Source organism: Sus scrofa, chromosome 10 (genome assembly GCF_054392235.1).
Source record: "Sus scrofa isolate SSC_HxYL_T2T_F1_AM1 chromosome 10, Sscrofa_HxYL_maternal_Yorkshire_Landrace_v2.0, whole genome shotgun sequence".
Lineage (NCBI taxonomy): Eukaryota > Metazoa > Chordata > Mammalia > Artiodactyla > Suidae > Sus > Sus scrofa.
Genome location: NC_139392.1, coordinates 67,588,192 through 67,615,629, shown reverse-complemented (window position 1 = coordinate 67,615,629; position 27,438 = coordinate 67,588,192). Strand labels below are relative to the sequence as shown.

Sequence of the window (27,438 nt, the reverse complement as noted above, 5' to 3'; positions counted from 1 at the left end):
TCCCCGTGATAATAATAGTTCACGTCGATTGAATGTGCTAAGAGCTTTGCATACATTAGCTCCCTTAATTGTCAAAACATCCCTGTGGACTGGGAGCTTTTCTATTTTGATTTTAGGATGGGGGAAACTGAAGCTTAGAGAAGTTATATACTAGAAAGAGGTGGACTGGAGAACCAGCCAGGTCAGTGTTATTCCTAAACCCACCCTCCTTCCTGCATTGCTATACTGCCCTTTAATGCTAACTCCACTTGGCAGTGATTTTGTTAAGGGGACACAGAGGGGAGAGGCAAAAATAATTATTAGACACCCCTATTCTGGCTGGCATTGAAAAGGATGATTCAAAGACAAAAGTTGAGCCTGACTGTGCTTGTCACCAGCCCTGCACTGTGGGTGACATGTAACCCCTAAGAGGCCGCTTCTGCCTATTTTCTGGCCCAATTCCTCACCTTCAGTTTGTCCATGCTGAAATCATACAGCATAATTTTACTTCTTTAAAAAATTTTTTTTTTTCTTTTTAGGATCCCACTGGTGGCATATTGAAGTTCCCAGGCTAGGGTTCAGATCAGAGTTGCAGCTGCAGGCCTATACCACAGCCATGGCAACACAGGATCCAAGCCACATCTGTGATCTACACCACAGCTTGTGGCAATGCCAGATCCTTAACCCAATGAGCAAGGACAGGGATTGAACCTACATTCTCAGGGACACTATGTTGGGTTCTCAACATGCTGAGCCACATCGGGAGCATAATTTTAATATTAACTTAAGAAAATTAAGAATCGGGAAATCAAGGCTTTCATAGAATAAGCCCATATCATATTTTTCAGAGCCTAAGGCCAGTAGGGTAGTTGTTTTGTGATATCTGCTGTTGTAGATTAGCCTTGACATTAATTGACATCAGTACTCTTGATAAATATAAAAGCTCAGAGGCTGATTTGACCATTTATGTGTGAGAATCAGAATGGCGATTTTACATCATCCTATATCCTGAATTGGTTTGGCGTTAGCATTAACCTTATGCTAACTTTTCTAATCATTTATTTCCGAGGGGCAACATCTAAGAAGAAACACACCTCTCCCTTCAGGACAAAACATCCTGTGGGCGTTCTTGTTGTTCCTCAGCCAGTTACGAACCCAGCTAGTATCCTTGAGGATGCAGGTTTGATCCCTGGCCTCGCTCAGTGAGTTAAGGATCCAGCATTGCCATGAGCTGTGGTGTAGGTCGCAGACATGGCTCGGATCCCAAGTTGCTGTGGCCGTGGCGTAGACTGGCAGCTACAGCTCCAATTTAACCCCTAGCCTGGGAACTTCCATATGCTGCATGTGCAACCCTAAAAGAACCCCCCCCAAAAAAAACAAAAACCAACCAAACAAAAAACATCGTATGGCTCCAAGACCCCAATCTTTATACATGTCTCACCCCCATTCCCAAACAATAGAACCGTTATTATAGACAATGCTTTAAATATCCTCTAGCACTTTTGTTTTTATTTTTTATGTTTTATTTTTTTGTCTTTTTTTTTGGCCTTTTCTTGAGTTGCTCCCATGGCATATGGAGCTTCCCAGGCTAGGGGTCCAATCGGAGCTGTAGCCACCGGCCTACACCAGAGCCACAGCAACTTGGGATGTGAGCCGCATCTGCAACCTACACCACAGCTCATGGCAGCGCCAGATCCTTAACTCATTGAGCAAGGCTAGGGATCAAACCTACAATCTCATGGTTCCTAGTTGGATTCGTTAACCACTGCGCCATGACGGGAACATCAACATCCTCTAGCATTTTAAAGAGATGTTTTACAACAGGAAAAAGTGTGTCTTGAAAAAGTGAATGCATACTGGGTTGGATTTTGTCACTGTGAAGCCTGCAGGAGCACAAAAGGTTAAGCTGGGTCAGCACAGGGGCCTGTAGCTCTTTTCCTCTGTGTTAGACCTGACTGTTAAGACTGGAGAATGGGGACAGGTCTCGTGTCTCCCCCACAAGTGGGGCTGTCAGTGGGCTTACAGTGAGTTTACACAAAGACGTGTTAGGTAATATGTGTATAAATGACTCAGTGACTGAATGAAGTAAGAAAATGTTTTGTTGGAGTTCCCATTTTGGCTCAGCGCTAACGAACCCAACTAGTATCCATGAGGATGAAGGTTTGATCCCTGGCCTTGCTCAGTGGGTTAAGGATCCAGCGTTGCTGTGAGCTGTGGCATAGGTTGCAGATGTGGTTCAGATCCTGTGCTGCTGTGGCTGTGGCGTAAGCCGGTGGCTACAGCTCCAATTTGACCCCTAGCTTGGGAACTTTCCATATGCCGCGATATAAAAAAAGGACCCCCCCCCAAAAAAAAAGAAAAAAAAAGAAAACACTTTGCTCAAAGAATAGTCCTGAATCCCCTTCATTTCCCAATGGATATACAACTCTTATCTGCTTTTCATTGCATAAGCCACTTTCTGAAAGCTTTTTTTTTTTTTTTTTTTTTCCTTTTTAGGCCATATCCATGGCATATGGGAGTTCCCAGGCCAGGGATCGAATCTGAGCCACAGCTTCGACCTATGCCACAGCAGCATCCACAACACTGGATCCTTTAACCCACTGCACCAGGCTGGAGATTGAACCCTCCCCACTACAGAGACAAGCTGGATCATTAACCCACTGCACCTCAGCAGGAACTCCCCTGAAAGCTTTTTTTGTTTTGGCCATACCTTTTAAGAAAAATATGCCCTCCTTCTGCCTCAGACACTGTAGTCAGTAGTTTATGTTCTAGGACTATGTCAAGAGACTTATCTTGTGATAAGAGTGGCCTGTATCAGGGGTGGTAGGGGGATGGTTATGGAATCCTTTCGGTGTTTTTGGCTCAGAATTTTTCTCTGTATTCAGACGCAGAGCTGGAGAAGTGTAGGCATCCAGCCTTATGAGTGGGGAACACTGCTTGGCTATGAAATTATTATCAGACAGAAAGACTCTAGGGATGAAGCCATATCAATATGCAAAGTGAGAGGCTCACAGGAAGGTCCCCCATCATCCCAGCACCTGGTCCTCACACACGAGCATCCTGCCCAGTGTCTGCAGCCAGAGGGAAGGGTGGCAGCCTGCGTCCCCTCACCAGAGTTTCCCGGGGGTCATGGGAGATTTCAGCCACTAAATGCTCTTCCTTGAGTCACAGTTTTCCAGGCTTGATACCAAGCACCTCCCTCCCACCTACCCTCCTTCCCTTCTCTTGTTTTCTTCTGAGCAGGTGAAGAGAGCATCCTGGGATACCATCCCCCACCCACCACTCCCCCCTCTCTTCCCAGCACCCTGCTCCCTTTTTGCTCTCTCATCTCTTTTCCTTCTTGCTCCTCTCTCTTGTCTGTGTCCTACTTCCCCTCCCATCCTTCCTTGCGCTCCAACATCTTCCTATTCTGGGTTTCTCCCTATATCCCGTTCCACTCACCCCTCCTGCCTTCACTCACTCCTCTTCTCCCAAACCCCTCACCAGACAAATGTTTCTATGTTATACCTCTCTCTCTCTTCCCATCTCTCTTCATCCATCTCTCCATCCCTATCCCTCATCTCTCCCTCCATCTCTCTTCTTCTCTCTCTCCCCTTCCCTCTCTCTCCCTCTCCCCTCTCGATTCCTCTCTCTCTCCATCTCCTTCTCTCTATCTCAGAAACTTTGACTGATTTCTGAATTCTACCAATTTTACCTTTCAAACCAGGCTCTCTGCCCTCACCGCTGCACGTCCTGCGCTCCCATTTAAGCTCCAGGACTGTCCTTGCCTCTCTGCATCCTGACTTTGTCTGCTCAGATCTCTAGTTGTCTCAAACTCAATATAAAACAAGCCCCCACCTCCCCCTGCTCCCCAGTAAACTCTTTCTCCCACTTCCTTTTATAGTTCACGGTGCCATCCCTTGCCCAACCTCCCAAGTTCAAAATCTGAAGCTACCACGATTGACACCCAGTCAGTCATGGAGTCTTACTGACTTGACATTAAATATTCCCCTCAAATCTCCTCCTCCTGTTCTGCTCCCCTCACTGCTGCCTTGGCTCGGGCTCTTATGACCTCAAACCTTGATTATCTCTCTGAGTACTTTGCCGTTCCAGCCTCTCTCCCAGCAAGCCAAGACGTGGGTGTATGGCAGAGGGCAAATGCCTTATTCTTAAAACAAAAAACAATGCTTTGGCCTTAGCAACATCAGCTGGGGTTAAGGAAGGTGGGGAATGAGGTCAGGGACTAGTGTAAGGACCACCTGCAGCTCTCCCCCAACAATGTTTGCACACTGTAGATCCACCTTCAGGAAGAGGACACTCTAGGTGCAGGGCTGGGGGAATAACCATAACTTGATCTTCAATTATTCTACAGATATACATTGCATCCCTACAATGCCAGACCTTGACCTAGGCAGGGAGGTAAAATAATGAACAAAACAGACAGAATTCCTGTCTTCATGGAGCTTAATTACTCACAGAAGGCGATTAAAGAGGGTATGTGATGAAACCATAGTAGCACTTCCATATAAAGAGAAAGTGAGTCAAATAAAGGGAATAAAAAGCAAATGGGACCAATGACCAATAAAAAAAATACTCAATGTTGTTAGGGAAATGCAAATCAAAACCATAATGACCAACCACTTCACACCAGCTAGGATGGCTATCATAAAAAGCATAGAAAATAAGACATGTGTTCAAGGAGGTGAAGAAATTGAATTGCTCATCCATTGCTGTTGGGAATGCAAAATCGTGTACCTGCTGTGGAAGAGTTGGGCAGTTCCTCAGAAAATTAACTGTCAAAGTACCACGTGATGGAGCCATTTTGCTCCTGCAGAGTCACCCAAGAGCAGTGAAACATGTGTGCCAACAAAAATTTGTACGTGAATGTCCATAGCAGCACCATCCACAGTAGGCAGAAAGGGGGAACAATTCCACTGGCCATCAAGTGATGAGCAAATGGGCTCTATATGTACAGGGGAATATCATTCAGCCTTGAAAAGGAAAGAAATATTGATTCGCACCACATCATGGAAGACCCTTCAAAACATCGTGCTGAGAGCAAGAAGCCAGACGCAAAAGTCCACCCATTCTATGATTCCACCTATAGGAAATGTCCAGAATAGGCGAGTCCATGGAGACAGAGAGCAGATCAGTGGTCGCCACAGGCTGGGGCCCTGGGGGAATGGGAACAGCCACTTGATGGGCATGGGATTTCCTCTGGGGACGATAAGAATGTTCAGAATTAGATGGTAATGATGGTTGTACAACTTTGCGAATGTACTAAATACTGCTTCGTTGTACATTTCAAAAATGGTGAACAAGGTAAATTTTACTGCAGTATAAAATAAAGTGAATGGGGTAGTCCAGGGCTGCCCCTTGAATAGGAGGGTCAAGGAAGCCTCTATGGGAGGCGTGGTTTAGGCAGGTACCTGACGCTGGAGAGTTTATAGTTACTGGGGGCAGCAACGGCTCTGAGCAGCAGCCTCCATCATCAGACTCCTTATTTCATGGCTTGGTCCAGATGCCACAAATGGCTCCTCCTGCACCTGCCCCCGCTGCCCCACACCCCCCAACCAGTAGGTCCCTGCTTGCCTCTCATCAGAGTACAAATCACGACTCTTGCCCGAGGTCCCTCCCACCCTGCCCCTTACTCACAACCTTCTGCCCACTGGATGCCAGACAGCACTTCCTGGCCCAGCCCAGAGACCACCTCTGATGGGCGTGCTTTCTGAGGCCGGCCAGACCCTGAGCACTGGCTCCAGATGGAGGATGGGAGCCCTGGCTCACACATCAGCCTGGGATGCAGGGACTTAGCTCCTCTCTAAGGAGCTCTTCCCTCATAGGTGAAAGGAGTACTGTTGAAAGAGAAAGAGGAGGTGATGGCCAGGTGCTTAGCTTAGTACCTGATGCCTGGTGAGCTCTTGGGCATGAGAGTCACCTTATGGCTTCAACCTTACCTACAGTCTGAAGCTTGAAACTGAGCACCTCATTTGGTACTCTCTGATCCCATTTGCTAATTATTTAACGAATATAGGTAGGATTCAAAATTTATGATAAACATCAATGATGGTATTTATATTTATTGAGCTAACCTTCTCCCGGGCCTGGTGACCCTTCCAATACAGATTTGAGACAATGCACTTGATTTGATGCTTGACTGACCGATGACTGATTGATTATTGATGGATTGGTTTGGCTCTATCATCAAATAAGAATGAAATGTTTTTTAAACTAATTCTTTAAAGGAAGGTGTTCCCTGTAGCCTAATGGTTAGGATTTGGTACTAACATGCGGCCAGGGATCAATCCCTGGTCAGGGAACTGAGATCCCACTTCAAGCCACTGCATATCTCAGCAGAAACAGAAGCAAAAAACCCCAAACTTTAAAGAAAACAATTATCTCTGGGGTGAGGGGGAACAGAGAGAGAGAGGGAGAGAAAGAGAGAAATGGAGAGGGATGGAGGGAGGGAGAGGAGAGAGAGAGACTTAGAATTGGCAAACAAACACCTGGTTCTGCCCAGGTGAGCTGTATTGAAAAATTTCATAGGCACAAATGTTCACAAAAATCAAAAACAAACTGTATGAAGATCAGATAGATAGATGATGGATAGATTGATAGATGATAGGTGGATAGATAGGAAGAAAGAATGGCCCCCACGTGCTTGAGAAAGAATCAGCAGGGACAGAACCAGTTCAGTTTCCTTCCATAAGAAAAGGCGATACCAAGGGAGGGCTGGGACCCGCTCCTGTGTAAGCTGGTCACATGACCAACCCCCAGGCAGCTGCACCAGGGAGTGAATAAGACCGAGGGACTGAAGCCTCCAGCATCTGTGACCAGCACATGCATCAAAAGGCATTTGGGTGGCATGAGTAATGCTCAAACCCCCAGCCCTTTCTGCAACAAACAGAGAGAATTGCCTCGCAGTTTTCTCTCCCCAAGATCCTTGTTTCACCCCTTTATTCCTCTTTCGGAGAAACAGACACGAGCCCCGTTCAACAGTCAAAAGCTGGGAAGCAGCTGGCTTCCCCCAACACCCTCTGGCACACTTTCCCTAATCATTTTGTCAAGAAAACAATGAGAAAGGAAAGAAAAAAAGCACTTACCTGAGAGCCCTGATCTCTTCGTGAAAGTCTAAAATGGAATATTTAGAAAGCAACCCGATGCATCTTCCAAGGGTTCCTTGCAATCCCCCGTCTGCCTCCGATAGCGACTCTGAGTTTGAGCTCTGAATAGAGGCTGTGTGTTATTTTAACCACAAGTCAGGAGGAGGAGAGATGGAAATGAGGTACGTTGGTTGGCAAGCAGAGGCACCATCCACCTCAAGTGGAAGGAGCTCGGATCTGATGTAACAGCTCAGGGGACGCTCGAAGAACCCTCAAACCAACTTTTCCTAAACTTAGAGGTTAAACAACTGTGGAAAATTCCAGAGGAGTAAGATAAGGCACTTACGATCTTTTCTAAAAAAAGACATGTTGGTCTGCCCTGTCTGATATGGTCCGAAGGGAAGCCCCGCTCAGAGCTGGCCTGGGGAGCCCCGGACCTCGGGCGGGAGAAAGTCACACCTGGGAACACCTGTGCTCCATACAGAAAGGTGCCTTCTGGGGTTCCAGGACAGAATGACCCAGGGGCGTGACCGAGTTCAGTCTTTTGTGAGAAAACAAAACCAGAGTCCTGAAAAACAGTGTTTCTTATTTCCTGCTTGTTGCACCTATTTTCCTGAACCAAGAGGGGTTTCTGGGCACCCTTGGTGATCTTAATGCTGGTTCCTACTTGTTCTTTTATCCTACATCAACCCAGTCATTCGAATGAAAATCTAGAAATTAGTTGTCTAGATTTTATAGGAAAACATGAAATGGAAGGTATAGTGCAGTTTAAAAATGGCTGATAGGAATTCCCGTTGTGGCTTAGCAGAAACAAACCCGACTAGTCTCTATGAGGATGCAGGTGGTTTTTTTGTTTGTTTGGTTGGTTTTGATTTAATAAAGTTTTATTTTTCAAAATGTAAAGTGTACAGTTGGTGGAACCTGTTTATACATCTTCTCCAGCAACCAGGGCATCTCCACCCTTGGTGTTTCAGGTGTAAATTACTTGGGCTCTGTGCTTTGAAACCAGTTTAAAAAGTCCCTTGCTCAGGAGCTCCTGAAGGGCTGCCCTGGCCAGAGAACCATGAATCTTCAGTCTCTCAGAGACAACAGCTGGGGTTATAAGCTTATAGTTGGGAATTTCTTTACAGAGTTTGTCATACGTCACTTTGTCAAACAAGACTAGGCAATTGACCTTGTCCCGAATTTTGCCTTTGGACCACTTTTTTTTTGGCCTTGCCCCCAGATTTGTTCACTGGGTCTTTGTCTTCCTTGGCTGACTTTCTGGGATCTTTCTTTTTCTTGTTGACCTTGGGTGGCAGAGCAAAGCCGGGGGAGCAGCTGCTGGAACAGCCACCTCGCTAAGATGTCGGACAGAAAGGAAGGAAGATGCAGGTTCGATCCCTGGCCTCGCTCAGTGTGTTAAGGATCCAGTGTTGCCATGAGCTGTGGTGTAGGTTGCAGACACAGCTGGGATCCCACGTTGCTGTGGCTGTGGCATAGGCCGGCAGCTATAGCTCCGATTTGACCCCTAGCCTGGGAGAACTTCCATATGCTGCGTGTGTGGCCATTAAAAAAATGGCTAATATATATACGTGTGTGTATAAATATACATATGCATACTTTGAATGATATATATATACACACATATATACATACATGTATAATTTCATAACTTCTAGAAATAATCCAAGTAACTAACTAACCATATGCTTAGTTAAAGTGAACTAATTTTTGCTTTTAAACAGAAACATGGTGGAATTGTGAAATTGAAGTGTCTCGTGCTTTTAAATTTTGCACTCTACGTATTTATTTTTTTAGTCCTTCAGTAAAGCGTAATAACAATAATAATAATAAGCAGTGTCTTGAGAATCCAAAGGAAGTTATAGGGGAAGGGAATTACTCTTGGGGATTATCTTACTCATTGTTATGTAAGATTAATGTGTGAGTGAGGGTGTGTGTAAGGGTGAGTGTGAGTGTGTGTGCATATCTTGTATGTGTGTGTGTGTGTCCCTCACTCCTCAAACAACTTTTAAAAAGCACAGATCCAGCCCAGCTTGGACCTCAGTTGGAGACTCTTCTTAGCGTTTTGGCAAATAACAAAGGCTGCTTTTGGATGGAGGCAGCCTCTGGCTGGAGAAGGAGCGTGGTTTCTCACACACAGAATCCACTGCAAAACCCGGAGCCGCTGAAATGGCCAGTGGTCCTTGACAGCCAGCCCTTCACAGGTGCCAAAGGGGTTTAACTCCACTTTTGGAAAAACTCAGCAGTGCTCCCATTAAGCAGACTCATAACTCAGCTTTACAGGGAGTCTTTCATCTCAAAGGAGCTTGAGGTGCGTTTATACCAAAATATAAATTATCCCGTGCAGTCACCTCGGGGACAAAAAATGACCTAGCAGCTGCCAGCCAGGATGTGGCCAGTCAGTTCAGGGCTGAATTTGAACAGGAGGACGGGACCAGAAGAGCCCTGGAAGAAAGAACAGAGTTCCCGTTGTGGCTCAGTGGGTTAAGAACCTGACTAGTATTCCTGAGGATGTGGGTTCTGTCCCTGGCCTTGTTCAGTGGGTTAAGGATCCGGTGTTGCCATGAGCTGTGATGTAGGTCACAGACTCGGCTCGGATCTGGTGTTGCTGTGGCTGTGGTGCAGGTCACAGCTGCAGCTCTGATTTGACCTCTAGCCTGGGAACTTCCATATGCAAAGGGTGCAGCCCCCTCAAAAAAGAAGAAAAAATAGCCTTCCTCAAGGACGATCTTGGCCTGAGCCTTCTAGTCCCTGTCCCTGAGTGGGGTTGACTTTTACACATTTTTTGTTAGTTGATCATCTCATTTTTTTAATTGAAATAGAGTTGATCGACAATGTTGTGTTAATTTCTGCGGCACAGCAGAGTGACTCTGTTATACATATATACCTTCTTTTTCATACTCTTTTCCATTATGTTTAATCTCAGGGTATTGAATAGAGTTCCCCATGCTAGACGGTAGGACTTTGTAGTTTATCCTCAATCATCTCATTTTGAACTTGCGGAAGAAGCTCCTCATTGTAGGAATCAATGCCAACAACACCCCTAATGATAATCTTTGTGACAGCCTGGGCTATTGGAAGGCTTGAAAGGGTCTGGCTTTGGGTGGGAAGGAGGCAGGATTTTCTCCAAGTCCCTTCTCACGCTCAGGTGATATCTTAGCCTCTGTGATGTGGCCCCATCAGAAGATAGTGCTGTCACGTGACCAAGGATGCAGACACACCCCTGTCCAGTCTGGAGCATGATGGGAAGCATCTCTTTCATGTGCTAAGTGGCCCTGGCACTGTACCATTTGGCAGCCAGGCCATGACTGCCCTCACTTGTATCCTTTTCAATCAGGGCAAGTGTCATAAGACCTGATAACATTTTGTAGTGAACCTCGAGCTGGGGGTTCGAAGCATTTGTCATATTTATCACCTGCATGGCCACCCATGTCTGGTGAGCAGAATTCCTTTGCTGAATGTGAACCCCTCTTCCCCCCATGTTGAGCCATGGACTGGGTGCCTTAAGCCACAGAAGCGTATTTTTTTCACAGTTCTAGAGGCTACAAGTCCAAGGTCAGGGAGCTACATGGCCAGGTTCTGCTGAGACACTCTTCCCGACTTGCAGACAGGCCACCTTCTCGCTGTGTCCTCACATGGCCTTTCCTTGGTGCTAGTGTAGGGACACATTGCTCTCTCTCTTCATCCCCTTACAAGGCCACCCATCCTGTCATATTAGGACCTCACCCTTAGAACCTAGGGTTCTAGTTCAAATACAGTTCCATTGCGAGGGTAGGGCTTCCACCTACGAATTTGGGGGTGTGGGGTGGGGAGAGACACAGTTCATCCCAGAACAGTTGTGCTTCCCTGAAGTAGAAGCCAAACCCTCTGTTCCAGCCTCCTTTGCAGCTGGGCTGCAGGCATATGTCACGGGCTGCGCAGTCAGACACCTTCAATTCAGTAAAAACCAGGAAAGGGGTTGAATCCACTTGACAGAGAGACATCAACTCTCAGAGGCAGCCCTGGAAGGGCCAGTCACATGTCTGGTACAGATTTTCTGCTGGGCAAGTCCAGGGTCCCAGCCCAACCTCTGTGGGGACAGCTCCCCCGAATTCCCCACCACCACTGCCTCACTTGTCTTGTGCTCCTGGCCCTGCAGCTTCCACGTCTGACTTCCATCTCTCAGAGATGCTCTTATCTAGCCATAGTTTTCAGTAAATCGTCTTTTGGCTCAAACTAACTAGACATAACAGTTGCAAGGAAGAACACAGATGTGTGTGTGGATGCTTGAAACTAAACCACTGAGTTCCTCTCATTTGCTTCTTGGGCCGGCTGCTCCAGAGGATTTTTCTCTCTTGCCCCAGTGCTATTTGCAATGAGTCTTAGGAATGTGACTTTGTAGTGGTTCTTGGCTTGTTTGCTTTTGGGCTCGTTCCTTATCCTTTTCCTCCATCACTTTCTATCATAGGAAGTGTGCGTGTGTGTGTATGTGTGTGTGTTCGGGGGGGGGGGGTGTTAGCCCTGCAAGTTGTGTGTCACAGGCTCTTGTGACACCTTGGCTCAACCCAGGAGAGGTACCAGTGGGAGACAGGTCATCAGGAGGGAGGGAGCAGAGGGGGTGTTTCTCCCCATCCCCGCCTTAGGTAGCATCTCCAGCAGGGCTGCGTCTCCCCTCTGTGGCTTCAGCTCGGCAAGTCCAGCTCCTACTGGGTGATTCTGCCTCTGGCTTCAGCCCCTGGTAGCAATGACCTCCTGCTACCTCTCATCTCCTGATGGCCTCACATCCCTGCTGGGCTTCTCCACTTTTCCATCATCTGTGTCACCACCTCACTGCATTACAAGTCCTCTGTTTCATTTGTTTGTTTATTTATTTATTTATTTATTTTTGGCTGCTCCTGAAGCATGTGGACGTTCCCAGAACAGGGATCAAACCCAAGCCACAGCAGTGACCTGGGCTGCTGCAGTGTCAACACCAGATCCTTAACCTGCTGCTTTACAAGAGAACTCCAGGTCCTCTATTTTAATGCTTAGACTGGCTCTCATTTCCCTACTCAGGCCCTGATTGATACAGCTATCCGCACCACTTCCATTTCCGATCAAAGAACCATCAACCCCCTGGGGCTGGAGTAGGACTCCCTGGGCAGCACCTTCACCCCGTTGCGTAGAATTCTCCCTGTCGCTTTGGACAAGATCATGTCTCTAAAGTGGATGACCATGAGGCAAGTGTTATCAGCTACGTAACTCTTCTGGCCTTTTCAGAGAATAAGAAACAGCATTCGAAGAGGCTTGTTGATGGAAAAAAATCATGATTAGAAACAGCACTAAATCCTTGCCTCACAGACGAGAACATCCCACGAGGATAAAACAAATGAAGCAGAGATGGGTCAGCGAAGGCTGATAAATGCATAGGGGATTTAGAAAATTGTGCCTGGCTTTTAGAAAAAAAAATGTGCAAAGACTTCTCCTTCCAATTCACATGGGGGAAAAGGGCTATAAACCCATGATATTCATTCTGGCATTATTTATTAAAATAATCTAAATGTCCTACAGTAATTAAATTATGTTTCATCGCAAGACATGTTACCCTGTGGAATAGTTTTCAACCAGTAGCCAAAACAATTATGAAGGTAATGTAGCAACTTGGGAAAAGTTTATAGCAGTGTTAAATAAATAGAATTAGCAGAACCAGATAATGTATCTCCCCTGCGGTCACAGCCATGTGAAAATCGTAAATGCATAGAGACAGGCTACAAGTAGTGTGGGGGAATGTGGTGTGGTATGGAAGTCAATTTGCTAAAGAGATACCAGGACAGGTAGGTTTTTTTTTTTTACAAAATCGCCTTTCTTGGAATTCCAGTTGTGGCTCAGTGGTTAACAAATCCAACTAGGAACTATGAGGTTGTGGGTTCAATCTCTGGCCTCGCTTAGTGGGTTAAAGATCTGGCATTGCCATGAGCTATGGTGTAGGTCGCAGACTCGGCTCGGATCTGGCATTGCTGTGGCTGTAGCTCTGATTAGACCCATAGCCTGGGAACCTCCATATGCCGCAGGGGCAGCCCTAGAAAAAGACAAAAGAGAAAAAAAAATTGCCTTTCCTAAAAAATAAGGGAGTTCCTGCTGTGGTGCAGTGGGTTAAGAATCTGATTGCAGAGGCTTGGTTTGCTGGGAAGGTGACCATTTGATCCCCAGCCCTGTGCAGTGGGTTAAAGGATTGTAGGCCAGCAGCTATAGCTTGGATTCCACCCCTGGCCCGAGAATTTTAATATGCCTTGGGTATGGCCATTAAAAAAAAAATAAGGATGTTTGATAACAAGGATTTACTGTATAGCACAGGGAACTGTATTCAATATCTTATAATAACTAGAATGGAAAATAATCTGAAAAAGAATATATACATATATGTATTTACACATATATAAATAATTGAATCACTTTGCTGTTCACCTGAATCATTATAAATCAACTATACTTCAATTTTAAAAATGCAATAAATAAAATGAAAATGAAATTTGAAAATGACAGATGTTTCCACAACTATAAATATACTCCCTCTTCCTATTTAAGGTCATGTAATACTAAATGGTGACAGGAACAGGGGCTTGGAAGTAGTAAAGAGTATTAAGAGTAATAAGATAATACCGAGGACCCAGTCATACCAAATTGTAGTGATTCTTAGGGCCCATGTAAAAACAAGAGCACAAAGAATTTGACATTGGTGCTAAATAACAGACAGTAGCTTTCATTTTTCACCTTCATTCCCATGGGATCTACAGAGGAGATGGGGAGCTCCCTTCCTGCCACTGTTGAAAGATGCAAAAGCTGGAGCAAAGAGGTGTGAGACCTGCAAGGTCACACACGGGGAACGTCTTCCTGTACTCTGAGTCCAGCCCACTGGCCTTGGCACCATGGTTGCCTATAAACAATTGGGAGGGAGTGAGATGGACTGGAAGTTTGGGATTAATAAATAAAAACTATTATATTTATAATGGATAAGCAATGACGTCCTGCTGTACAGCACAGGAAACTATATCCAGTCTCTTGGGATGGAACATGAAAGATAATATAAGAAAGGGAATGTATATATAGGTATGACTAGGTCACTTTGCTGTATAGCAGAAATTGACACAACACTGTGTGTCAACTATACTCTAATTTTTAAAAACATGGTGGCTGATCAAAACCAGAGTCCTTTCAACAACCTTTAGTTCAAGTTCAATTTTAAGTCATCTATTTCCTCCCCTTATCTTCCACCTGATGACTTTGGAGTGAATCCTCAGTGTCATATGACTTAACTGATTCATGTTTCATATATTTGAATAGGCAGAATTATGGTCCAAAATAAAGTCAATGTGTTATAAAAGCAAAAACAAAACCAGGTTCCTCAGTGGCTGCAGGTGCCTCTTCCTTGTTCAGTCTTGGAGCCTTGTCTGAGCCCCCTGCAGCAGCTTTGGCAGCACATAGCTCCATGCCTGTCCTCTCTCTAGGTCAATGTTTTCTCTGAAATGGGGTCTTATCACCTGCTGGGCAGGCTTCTCATTGGCCACATCTCACTGTCTGCATGCTGATTCCTGGGCCAGAGTAGACTCACTACTTTTAGGAAGGGGAGCCTGCAAAAAGGGCCAGATCATAGGACCTTAGAGGGCAGTTGGAGGATTACAGTTTTTTGATGTGTGTGTGGGATTTAGCGTAGAGCCTGGCACGTGAGAAGTTGGCTAGCTGGTATTCACATTCCCACTGGTAGTCAAACTAGAAGTAGCAGCATTTCATTAAGAGCTTGCAGTTAGAAATAGCCCCAGGAAAAAATTTCCTTCAGAAATTAGGAGCAAGAAGTTCAGTTTCTTCTGTCTTCTCCCACAAACGTACCTAATTCTAGGAAACTCGTATACTTTCCTTTTAGCCCAAACTGCAAGAAGTCTCCATTCTTTTAGTCCAGCTTCTTTTAGTTATTCTTTTTTCCTATCCCATTTCTTACCCTCTTTCTATCTTGCTTCCTATCTTGGGTTTTGTACCTTGTTTGGTATCAAATCTGTGCTGGTGGAGTTTCCGTTGTGGCGCAGTGGTTAACGAATCCGTCTAGGAACCATGAGGTTGCAGGTACGGTCCCTGCCCTTGCTCAGTGGGTTAACGATCTGGCGCTGCCGTGAGCTGTGGTGTAGGTCACAGACGTGGCTCGGATCCGGTGTTGCTGTGGTTCTGGTGTAGGCCGGGTGGCTACAGCTCCGATTGTACCCCTAGCCTGGGAACCTCCATATGCCGCAGGAGCAGCCCAGGAAATAGCAAAAAGACCAAATAAATAAATAAATAAATAAAAATCTGTGTTGGAAGGAGATAGAATATAAATTAGTTAGGTATAAATTACAAAATAAATCAGGTATTTACTGAACATAGCTCAGCTGATCGAATAGGCATCTTTCATTTCCTTGTTAGATTGTGAATCAGTCAATTTACACAGCAAATGTTAAGTCTGTTTACTGAAAATAAACAATATTTGGCATGTGAGATTTATTTAGTTACTGCTTTATAAATGATGGCAACCAATAATGCAAAGATTAACATTAATAAGAAGGTATGCTCTCCTAAATTTCTCAGATTGCTTCCTGATAAAGTAAGTTCAAACTTCATTGATGAAAAAGTCGTGTGTGTGCTTGTGTGTGTGCATGTTTTTTTCTCTTGAGTATGCTCTACCTTATTCCAAAGCATAATTCATAACTTACCATAACTCACTTATTCGTTTGACAGGTTTTATTGAGTACCTGCTAATATGCCAGGCCCTGTAGAGTAATTTTCAGTTTGTTCATGGTCAAGGCTTCCTCCAAAGCCTCAGAGTGATTAGTGCTTGGGCCATTCATTTGGTATTTGGTGTCTGCTGTCTGGCTTTGTAAATTGCTTTTTTATGGCTGGCATTCTGGCTCTCCCCTCAGTGCATGGCCCTCTCTAGAGCAAGGACCTTTTCTTGCTAATCTTTGAAGCCCCAGGATCTACTCAATACCTTCCCTTTCACATATTAAGTTCTCAGTAAATGGTTTTATTATTGATATTATGTCATCCTGGTAATTCAAAAAAAAAATAAGTGTATATTACATGGGAGGTGAAATTTGATGCCTCCCATCTCAGGAAAGTTTCTCATGTGTACATATTAAGGCACATCCAAGGCTCAAGATTAGAGGTTTATGGAACAGTCAAAGCCGCAGATTAGCAAGAATGCAGGCAAACCTCTGGCTGTAAGAGTCCAAAAGTTGGAGCCTGAAGTCTCTACTATGCCTGAGTGGATGAATGGATGCCCTGCCTAACCCTGCAATTCAATAGGCACTGGCTAGAGAAGTGTGATGAGTGTTGCAATGCTAGAGGCTGCGGGCGTCCCTCTTCAGAGTGGACAAATGTGTCACGTACAAAATTATTTTTAAGTCCTAATCTAAATAGAATGTATCCTGTATGTTGGCCAAGAAAGAGCCATCTTGCAAAGTTGGGGGGGAGGATAATAGTTGCCCAGCAAAGCCTTGTTCATTCAATGTAAAATCGATTAGCTGGTAAGAGCCATGGTATTTAGCGTAAGGGTGATGTGATGCAGGATATAAAAATAATTAATTACATAAGTATCTCTGGATCACAATGATGTGTACAGTGTCACAGCAGCCCAATGTTCCCATGGCCCCCAATACAAAGACTCACAGAGAACCTCCTAGGGTGGTTTTTTTTTTTTTTTTTTTTTTTTTGGTTTTATGAGGCCAACCTCAAGTCTCAGCAGCTCTACCTTATAAGTACCTTAAAAGTACCTTAGGAGTTCCTGCTGTGGCACAATGGGATTGGCAGTGTCACTGCAGGCCTGGAATGCAGATTCAATGCCTGGCCTGGCACAGTGGGTTAAGGATCCAGTGTTGTTGCTTGGATCTGATGCTGGCCCAGGACTCCATATGCTACAGGATGGCAAAAACAAACAAAGAAACAAACAAAACAACAAAAGCAAAAAAAAAAAAGAAAGAAAGAAAAAGAAAAAAGAAAAAACCCTAACATGCAAAAAAAAAAAAAAAAAAAAAAAAAAGAAGTAGTACCTTAGAAGTACCAAGAATTTGATACCTTACACCTTAAGTAGTTCTCAAACTTGATTGATCACCAGATTTACCTCCTGAAACATTTTTTTTTTAATAATATTCTTTTTTTTTTTTTTTCTGTCTTTTTGCTATTTATTGGGCCGCTTCCGCGGCATATGGAGATTCCCAGGCTAGGGGTCCAATCGGAGCTGTAGCCATCGGCCTACGCCAGAGCCACAGCAACGCTGGATCCGAGCCGCGTCTGCAACCTACACCACAGCTCACGGCAACGCCGGATCGTTAACCCACTGAGCAAGGGCAGGGACCGAACCCGCAACCTCATGGTTCCTAGTCGGATTCGTTAACCACTGCGTCACGACGGGAACTCCTCCTGAAACATTTTTAAAAAACAAAACAAAACAAAAAAACAGATGCTGGGGCCATGCCTCCATAAATTTTAATTCAGTTGATCTCAAGTAAAAATTTTCCAGGTAATTCTGGACACTGGCCATGTTTGGGGTCCACTGGCCTGGATCACTCTCTTCTGCAGCATGCTTTGCTGGGAACTAAGGATTGGAAAAGAAGTGTAGCCACTGGCTGCCCCTGAGTCGCCTAGAATTATGAGTTCTTAGAAAGACAAAACTTGCACATGTAAACAAGCAGAGAATGACAGTGAAGCAGGAAAGTGCAGGGTGGATTTAAAGGCCGTATAGGACATCCCTGGACAGGAGAAGGTAGAGCATCCTTGGCAGGAAACAGTATCAGCAAAGACACAGAAATGAGCCTCACTAGGGGGCAGCTGCCTGGGGTGGAGGAAACATACTGGAGAAGATGGAAATCGATCTGACTTATGGCTGTTTCACAAGGGGCTGTGTAATTCTTTTTGAGGAACAATAAATGCTCAGAGACAGTGACCCAGCGGAAAGTGTGACTTGAACCAGTAATCCCCAACCCAGCTGCAGTTATAGGACATTATAATTGTCGGTTTGGTTTCACAATGTCCCACTTTTCCCCTCCCCAGCCCTCCAAGGAGTTCATCAGAATGGCATCTGGGCCCCTAAGCACATCAAGTTTTCCTTCTGTGAGGCTTCGCAAATGCTTCTTGAGAATTTCCAACTCGAAGATAAAGTAACACTTGGGTAAAAAACATCCAAGAAGCACATTCCCACGTGGGCACGGGCTGCTTGAGAGAAGTCACAGCTCTCCACACACTTCCCAGCCACGTCTTCGGTGGGGGGGGATATGGGAGAGAAAGCCCTTCTGGAAATGTCACCGTAGGGTCCTAACAGGACCTAATGCCTCACATTGCTAGTGATGGCTTAGGAAGTGTATCTACTTGTGTATTCTGAAGATCTGACACAAATCCGGTGTCATGCTGACCACTGGGAGGTAGAGCTCAATGTCTTACTTTAAGGAACTTACCTCATCTCTATGAGTTCAAATTGGTTTTTATTTTTTATTGACGTATAGATGACTTACACTTTTGTGTTCATTTCTGCTGCATAGCAGAGTCATTCAGTGTTTTATATATATATATATAAAATATAGTTCAATATATATTTATATATTATATATAGAGAGAATATAGTTCAATATATGTTGAATATAGTTCCTGTGCTATGCAGTAGGACCTTATTATTTATCCATCCTACTAGTTTTCATCTGCTAATCTCAAAGTCAGTCCATCCCTCCTTCAACCTCCTCCTTCTTGGCAGCTACAAATCTGTTCTCTATGTCTGTGGGTCTGTTTCTATTTCATAGCTAAGTTCATTTGTGTTGTATTTTAGACTCCACATATAGTGATATCACATGGTATTTGTCTTTGTCTTCACTTGGTACGATCTTCTCTAGGTTCATCTATGTTGCTGCAAATGGCATTATTTCATTCTTTTTAGGGGCTGAGTAGTATTCAATTGTGTATATGTACCACATCTTCATAACCCCTTCATCTGTAGATGGACATTTAGGTGGCTTCCATGTCTTGGCTAATGTGAATAGTTCTGCTATGAACATAGGGGTGCATATGTCTTTTTGAGTTAGAGTTTGGTCCTGGTAGATGCCCAGGACTGGGATTGCTGGATCATATGGTAACTTTATCCTTAGTTTTCTGAGGAATCTCCATACTATGTTCCACAGTGGCTATGTGGTATAGTGTAGGAGGGTTCCCCTTTTCCCAAATTTGGACGTAGTCTAGCATTTTAGACAAGCTAAAAAGACCATAAGAGCCCCAAATGGTGACTGACAGATAGAAGAAAGTGATAAGACACTGGAGAAGGTCAAGAAGATTCTCTTCCATTGATGTGTGAGGGTCATTCATTAGTATCTTTGACTGTGGCCATGAACACAAGTACCAGGTACTGAATAGGAAGAGAACGGGTGAGAGCTGGGAAGGAATCTCTCTTTCACCTTCAGCATCAGCAACAATTCTCATCACTTGCTCATTTCATGGTACCCTTTGTTTCTAAGAGCAATGTGCAAAAAACAAGAAAGCAAGAGCAAAAACAGTTCAAGTAGGTAATTGAAAGGAGCCTTAGAGAAAAGTTAAGTGACTCCAATTCTCTCCAAGAAAAGAAAAGCCAGAAGAAGGATTTAATAGAGCATTTAAACATGGGAGAGTTATTTTAAGGAGAAAAGCTAAAAGTGGCTTCAGTGAGAGGAAATGGCTTTCATTACAAAAAGAGAGGTTAATGAACTTGCAAAAAAAAAAAAAGTTTCTGATGTGAAGGACCATTCCAGATCTGATAACAGAGGAATTGGTGGGCTCTCCCTTCCTTAAGATCAGGAGAAACAGACTTGTGTCTGGAATGATGGAATTCTGGCAGAGGAGGAGGGAAGAGGTGGGTAAATGGCAGCCGGGGCTCTGGCATCCTACAGAATGAAGAAGGTAGGGGATGGGGTGTAAGGAAAATCTCAAACCCTGGGGCAGTTTCACATAAGGGAAAAACGCCACCCGAAACGCAGTACAACATACATCCAACACGGTAGGAATACCCAAGAACCTTATTGCAGCCCCATTTTTTTTTCCAAAAATACATTTTTTATTAAAGTATATTTGATTTACAATGTTCTGTCAATTTCTGCTGTACAGCAGAGTGAGCCAGTCTTATATATATATATTCCCTTTCTTACATTATCTTCCCTCATGGTCTGTCCCAAGAGACTGGATATATTTCCCTGCGCTGTACAGCAGGACTTCATTGTTTATCCATTCTCAATATAATAGTTTGCATCTATTAATCCCAAGCTCCCCATCCCTCCCACTCCCTCCTCTCCCCCTTGGCAACCACAAGTCTATAATCCATGTCTACGAGTCTGTTTCTGTTTTGTAGATAGGTTCATCTGTGCCATATATTAGATTCCACGTATAAGTGATATCATATGGTATTTGTCTTTCTCTTGCTGACTTACTTCCCTTAGTATGAGATCTCTAGTTGCATCCATGTTGTGGCAAATGGCCTGAGTTCATTCTGTTTCATGGCTGAGTAGTTCACTTTGCAATGTGCTGGGCGAGCAGAGGAGAAGAGAAGGTGTTCTGGTGTGAGAGTCCTCCCAGCCTCTTGGTCCCTGCGTCCCTGAGCCCACACTGCACTGTGGCGGCTCCAAAGGGATTATGGGCAACCCAGGCACCTGGGAAATTCCAGCCTAAGCCAGTAAGCCCTTTTCCTCAGGCCCAGCCCACCATCTCCATTTAAGAATATCTCCTAGGGTGCAGCCATCGCAACAAGCCACGTGTCTCCCATTCTCTCTTGATCTGTAAGTCAGTTGCATGTCGCAGGTCGAGGTGTCCAGGGAAAGGGGAGGTGATGGAGGAGGAAGGTGGAGGAGGGGCAGGGGGAGAGGGAAGGAGGAAAGAAGACAGAGCATCTCTCCCAACTGACGCTTTGGGTGTGGAACGTCACTTCCTACGTTGCGGGGGAGTTAGGATTCTGGACCTCTGCTTTTCTAGATGCACACTTAACTGTGGTAACCTTGGACTGTGTGTAAAAATTCCAGGCTGAACCAAACTCATCTTCATCCTAAGGGAGCAAAATGGTTCCTCCCTGCTGTTGGCAGGAACGAGGCGAGGCCAAGCCCAGGCTGGTATCCACGTCTGGGCAGCACCCACAGGTCCCTCAGAGGGAGAGGCAGGCGGCATATGGCTTGGACTTCATGGCAGATCAGGGCAGTAGTTTATCAAAACCAGAAGACTGGAAGTTCCCATTGTGGCTCAGCGATAATGAGTTCAATTAGTATCCATGAGGATGTGGGTTCGATTCCTGGACTTGCTCAGTGGGTTAAGGATCTGGTGCTGCCGTAAGCTATGGTGTAGGTCACAGATGAGGCTTGGATCCCACGTGGCTGTGGCTGTGGCTGTGGTGTAGGCCAGCAGCTGCAGCTCGGATTCGACCCCTAGCCTGGGAACCTCCATATGCTGCAGGTGCAGCCCTAAAAAGAAAAAAAAAAAAAAAAAAAGAAGAAGAAGAAGAAGGCTTCCATCTGGAGCTTGTATTCTAAAGCTTCTCTGCAATCTCTTTTCCTGCCTTGGAAATAACACCGTAACAAAACCAGCCAGGGAGGGAGAAAAGAGGCCACTCAGGGTGGCAGGAATCTAAGCACAGACCCCTGTTCCCGAGCCGACAGTCACTGTACAGTCTTGTCACGCTTGGAATCCAACTAGAGAAAAGGTGACTGAATATCCCAGCTGTTGATGCTGGTCTCTTCCACCCACGCACCCTCCTGCACTACAAATGACACTCGGAGGATAAGCCATTTACAAAAGGCCCAGTGATCCCAGAGACCTGGGAAGGTTTAATCTGGGGACCACAGAATCAGGGCCAAAATCATCCTCAGAACTTGCCTCTGACAGTGGAACCCCCACCATTCGGGGGCAGGGCTGGCTGGGGAGGCCATAGACCTGGATGCTGCTCTGAGCCAGGCCACTGGAAAGAGGCTGAGGTGGCGACGGCTCGGCTGAGGTCCCTGGATGCTTGAGAAAAGGAGTAAACACTAGGGCAGGAAAAGGTGGGGCTTCTCATTGTGGGGCTCAGGAAAGGCCGCTGTGCTTTGAAGCGAGGAATGCAGCTGGCGTGTCCCCATCTCGGGCAAAGTCTGCCCCAGAGGCTGAGCTGAGATCCAGAAGCGCAGGTGCCAGGGCCAAAGCCCTTCAGCGAGGCCGGCTGGACGCCGACGTGGGGCTGCTGCCTAGATGGGGCAGGAGCTGACACTTGGGAAGTGCCCTGCTGGACAGAGGTGAGAATGTCATGTGCACACTCACGTGCATGAACATACAGACACACACCACATACGCACCACACATCACACACGCGTACCCCACATGCTACACACCACACATCACATGGCACACCATGCCATGAGCACAGACCACACACATACCACACACACACACCACACACAGAACCATACCACACATCACATGCCACATACATACCACACACAGACACACATATATCACACACAGAGCACACACACACACCCCACACTCTACACACCACACACACACACCACATGGCACACGGCACACCATACCACATAACACACCACACACACACAAGCCACACCACACATCATACACACTACATACACCACATACATACCACACATAGACACGCATATATCACACGTGCAGCACACGTACCCCCCACACACTCTACACACCACTCACACACACCAAACATCACATGGCACACTATACCACAGGCATAGATCACACATCCACACATCCACCCCATAAACACACACATGCCACATACACACACCACATACATACTGCTCACAGACACACACATATCACACACACACACACAGAGGCCAAGGCCTACTTTGGAAAAGCCAGGTGCTCCAGGGAAAAGGGCCTTCAGAGCAGACAGACCCCTGCCCCCTCTGTTTCCTGTAGGCCCTGCCCCAGGGAGTGGCCACATGACCCCCGGAGGACCCCGGGTGCCCGTCTCCTCTCAGCCCCAGACAGGCCCTGGTGAGCCTGCTTCTGGCAGCCAGAAACAGGGGTCCCATTAAGGAGCCGCGTGGAGGGAAGCGGGGGTCAGGGGGTGGCAGTGACTACGCCCCCGAAACACACGTGTTCCGTCACCTGGGCTGATGAGGAAACTGGACATTATAACATGGAAGAACCCCGAAGATGGGCAACATACAGGGAGAACATTTCTTTTCAGAAGTAGTTTTTTTAAATCATGTGTGGCACCCCTGCTCTGGTCCAGACACGGGGCTGGGTGCGTTACCACAGTTGCCCCTCACCCTCTGAGTCCTGGGTGGGGAGGTTCTCACATCTTCACTTTGCAGATGGAGAAACCAGGGCAGAGGGTGCCTCAGACGTGGCACGTCCAGTTAAAGCAGAACCTGAGCCCATCTGTGTCACTGCAGAGCCCAAGTGCTCTGCCTCCGAGAGCAGAACTGTCCTTGAGCAGATCAGGACAGAATGTACCAGCGAGTCGGGGGAAGAGGTACTCCCGATGCATGTGCTATAAAATTTGTTTCCAATTCAGTCTGATAAAAAATTTTTAAACATGCGCTTATACTGAGTTGCAAAACAAAGCAAAACAATAACAACAAACATTGTTTCCAATCACCAGGCACAGCCACCAATTTCTCAGAGCTGGTAGCATCCAGCCGGCTTTGTATCTGAAGGCAGATGCCCAACTGCAAGACTGAATTGGCCACATGTCTAAAAAAGAGCCTTTTGTTGGAAGATCAGCAGAATGGTTTTTAAGTCTTAAAAACTTAAAACCCAGGAGTTCCTGTGGCTCAGCGAGTTAAGAACCCAACTAATATCCATGAGGATGTGGGTTCGAACCCTGGCTTCACTCAGTGGGTTAAGGATCTGGCGTTACCGAAAGCTGCAGTGTAGGTTACAGAAGCAGCTCAGATCTGGCGTTACTGTAGCTATGGCGTAAGCCGGCAGCTGCAATTTGGATTCGACCCCTAGCCTGGGAACCTCCATATGCCATGGGTTAGGCTGTAAAAAGAAGAAAAGAAAAGAAAAGAAAAGAAAAGAAAACTTAAAACCTGTGGGTGTCAGAAAGCTGCTCACGAAAATATCTCACGCTTAGCTGATTCTCAGTGCCGTCCCTGTGGTCACCCCATGCTATTGATGTCAACAAGACACACTTGTGTGACATGCCTCCCAGACAATTGTGGTCCTCTGCCCCTGTCACTTGATGGCTCCATCTCCTCCACCCCCATCCTGAGGCTGGGGACCTCGTGGGGACAGCTCTATGACTTACCATGATCGGATGCTAGAGGTCTTCTCCAGTTAATGCCGTGTGCCTGTTTTCTAGACTTTGCCTCCCACAGGCCTTTGGTCCATGCTCAGCTGGAGAAAGTCACAGAGCCACACTGGTCAAAGATAACATGGGAAGGAGTGTCCTCTGTGGCACAACAGGATCAGCAGTATCTCTGGAGCGCTGGGTCACAGGTTCAATCTCTGGCGGGGCACAGTGGGTTAAGGATCTGGTGTTGCCGCCTAGGTTGAAGCTCCAGCTCAGATCTGATCCCTGGCCTGGGAACTCCATATGCCCTGGGGTGGCCAAAAAAGAAGGAAAAAAAAAAAAAAAAAAGATAACATGGCAAGGCCAAACTCTGACTTTCTTTAAGAAATTTAAATCAAGAGTTCCTGTTGTGGCGCAGCAGAAACGAGTCTGACTAGAAACCATGGAGGTTTTGGGTTCGGTCCCTGGCTTCGCTCAGTGTGTTAAGGATCTGGCATTGCCATGAGCTGTGGTGTAGGTTGTGGATGCAGCTCGGATCCCGAGTTGCTGTGGCTGTGGCGTAGGCCGATGGCTACAACTCCAATTAGACCCCTAGCCTGGGATACTCCATATGCTGCGGGTGTGGCCCTAAAAAGACAAAAAAAGAAAAAAAAGGAAATTTAAATCAATGAAGTAAGAATCTCCAAAGAGAGCCAGTTGGGCCCCTGTAATCCTGATGCCGGCATCCCTAGTAATCATATTCCTTTTAGGGCTGTTTGAGGCCAGCTTACAAGGGCCTGCTGTTCTCTAAAGCTCTGACCCAAATGTGGACACACACTCCCTGCATTTATTCTCACAACATAGTGGGTAGCACTCTGGAGTATTAAAAGGAGGCTTATGGGCAACAGAAGAGAAATGAGCCAAGAAACTAACATACACCCAGGCCATCTGGCATCGAAACACCATCAATCTCCGCCTTCCACAGATGCCTGCCTCTTTGAGCTGCTCCCTGCCTGATCCCAAAGGGCCTTCTTCATTGTCCGGAAGCATCGCTGATGGTGGTTAGGTACCTCAAGATCCAAACTCCCGGGGAAAGATCCAGAGAGACAGAAGCAATATCTCTGCCATGTCCAAAGTCCCCACTTGTCAGGTGATGCATTGATTCCTTCTCTCAATCATCATGTCTTTACGGAGCACTTCTGACATGCTAGACATCTGGATGGGCTCCAAAGACGAAGAGGTGGACATAACACCACCCCTGCCACCATTCTGTACTGCTTTGGCAACCCTGAGGCTCTTTCACAAGTCAGTGTGCATCTACCATGAATAAGGTTGATGTTGCCACAGAAGTTCCCCCTAGCTGTTGCCTTCCACTTACCTCAGCCTCTGCCTGAAGATCAAACTTTGAATTTAATCTTCAGAAAGAATCTCAATGGTTACTTCCACTTGGGTTGGGAGTTGATAGGCCACTGGATGGATGGTTGTCTGAGTTTTCTTAGTTCTATGTACCCAACAGCACAGGTAGTGCCAAGACAGGGAGAAGGGACTGTTCCCTTTAAATGAACTTTTTTTCTTTTTTTTGTTTGTTTGTTTTTTTAACCTCCTTACAGCTCATCTGTGGCATATGGAAGTTCCCAGGCTAGGGGTCTAATTGGAGTTGCAGCTGCCAGCGTAAACCACAGCCATAGCTATTCTGGATCTGAGCCACATCTGTGACCTACACCACAGCTCAGAGCAACGCCAGATCCTTAACCCACTAAGCAAGGCCGGGGATCAAACCCACAGCCTCATGGATACTAGTCAGGTTCTTAACCCACCTGAGCCACAGCAGGAACTCCCTAAAGGAAGTTTTGTGGTCTCTCATTGCAATGGATTAAGCATTGTAGCCACATCTGTACCACAAAATTGCTCTCTGGGTATCTTGAAGCTCCAAAGGAATCCCTTGGCCCTGGAAACTTGTTGCTGGATGTGTTCTACCTTGTGATGTTGACAGGGCCTCTGTCCCCAAACATAGCCTAGTCCCGGAAGTCTAGTCAAGCCAAGATGAAGGAAGCCCTGAGTCTCAATTCAAGTCTGAGACCAGCAACTAGCTTATGTGGGGAGAGGGGTGAGAAAGGAGTCTGGAAGCCAAAAAAGCCGAGTCAGGCACGGGGAATGCATCAGAGAAAGCTTTACAATCAAAGGGCACGTCCAAGGTCTGTGTCAGAGGAAGACAAGAGTGGAGGATGATGTTGGACGTGGTGTCCAGGTGGCCGCCTCCTCGGAATTGCGAGAGTGTGACTCAGGGCTGTACTCTGCTGTCCTTGCCTCCCTCCTTGAGTCTAGAGTGGTCAGACCCGGTTCTGCAGGCAGCTGGAGGGGGCAGAGTGCCCAGCTCTGGGTCAAGGCTTCCTACATTTACACCATGCCCCCCCTCCCCGAGTTCTTCCCACATTCTGAGCTCCGTCCTCAGCCCCTCCCCCTCCTCTGCTCCCCATCACCATAGGTTTCCCAGGGTTCCAGCCTCGCCCACTACTTCCCTCAAATGGAACAAACAAACAACTAATGGCCACCATTGCATTTTATCTAAGTTTCTCACGATGGTTTCCATAAATTTGCAACAAGTTCTAGCCCGTAGTTTCCTGTGTATTCTGGAGTGTACGGTATCTCATTTCCTGCCAGCCAAGGAGGTAACTCCCCATTGGGTTACTAATTGCTCTTTTATTCCATTCACGAGACTTGGCAGTTTTTTTGGCGTGATTTGTTTTACCTTGTAAGTAGATGTGAATACGTTAAAAGAGTTGTAATGTGATCTTAGGATTTTCTTTAACTATCAATCTGAAGGATGAAATGATCAAAGAGTCAGCGAGATGGAAATGTAGGAGGGAGTTGTCTGGTTCTCAAGGTGTGGTCTGGGAACCTCCGGGAATCACTGGGACTTTTCAAGGGAGTCCGGGGGCACCAAACTGTGTCTTTATTGGCATTAAAATGTTATGGACCTTTGCTACCCTCCTGACCTTTGCGTGGAAGCAATGGTGGGTGAGACTGCTGTGGTCTCAGCACACACCACTTAGGCAGTGGCCCCAAACTTGACCAGGAGTCATTATGTCCTTCAGTACCACACATTCAGGGAGGCAAAAAGTCCCAATTAAGGACAATGTAGGAGTTCCCTGATGGCCTGGTGGTTAA

At 46.1% G+C, this 27,438-nt stretch overlaps 3 protein-coding genes and 1 pseudogene across 5 annotated transcripts in view; 1 reads left to right on the top strand and 3 right to left on the bottom strand.

The window, feature by feature from the left end:
• Positions 1-7,178, bottom strand: part of JCAD (junctional cadherin 5 associated) — an 85,777-nt gene extending 78,599 nt beyond the window's left edge. For all 3 annotated transcript variants that reach the window (XM_021064743.2, XM_084980000.1, XM_084979999.1), the window contains exon 1: positions 7,062-7,178. The gene's annotated coding sequence lies outside the window, so the exon portion shown is untranslated. The remainder of the gene's footprint in view (positions 1-7,061) is intronic.
• Positions 1-27,438, top strand: part of LOC106505145 (uncharacterized) — a 100,692-nt gene that overhangs the window by 35,038 nt on the left and 38,216 nt on the right. The window lies entirely within an intron of this gene.
• On the bottom strand, positions 7,987-25,320 carry LOC146399482 (small ribosomal subunit protein eS25 pseudogene; annotated as a pseudogene).
• Positions 20,086-27,438, bottom strand: part of MTPAP (mitochondrial poly(A) polymerase) — a 133,287-nt gene continuing 125,934 nt past the window's right edge. The window contains exons 13-14 of the transcript XR_014817088.1: positions 24,307-24,418; positions 20,086-22,287 (exon numbers count right to left, since the gene is read on the bottom strand). The gene's annotated coding sequence lies outside the window, so the exon portion shown is untranslated. The remainder of the gene's footprint in view (positions 22,288-24,306; positions 24,419-27,438) is intronic.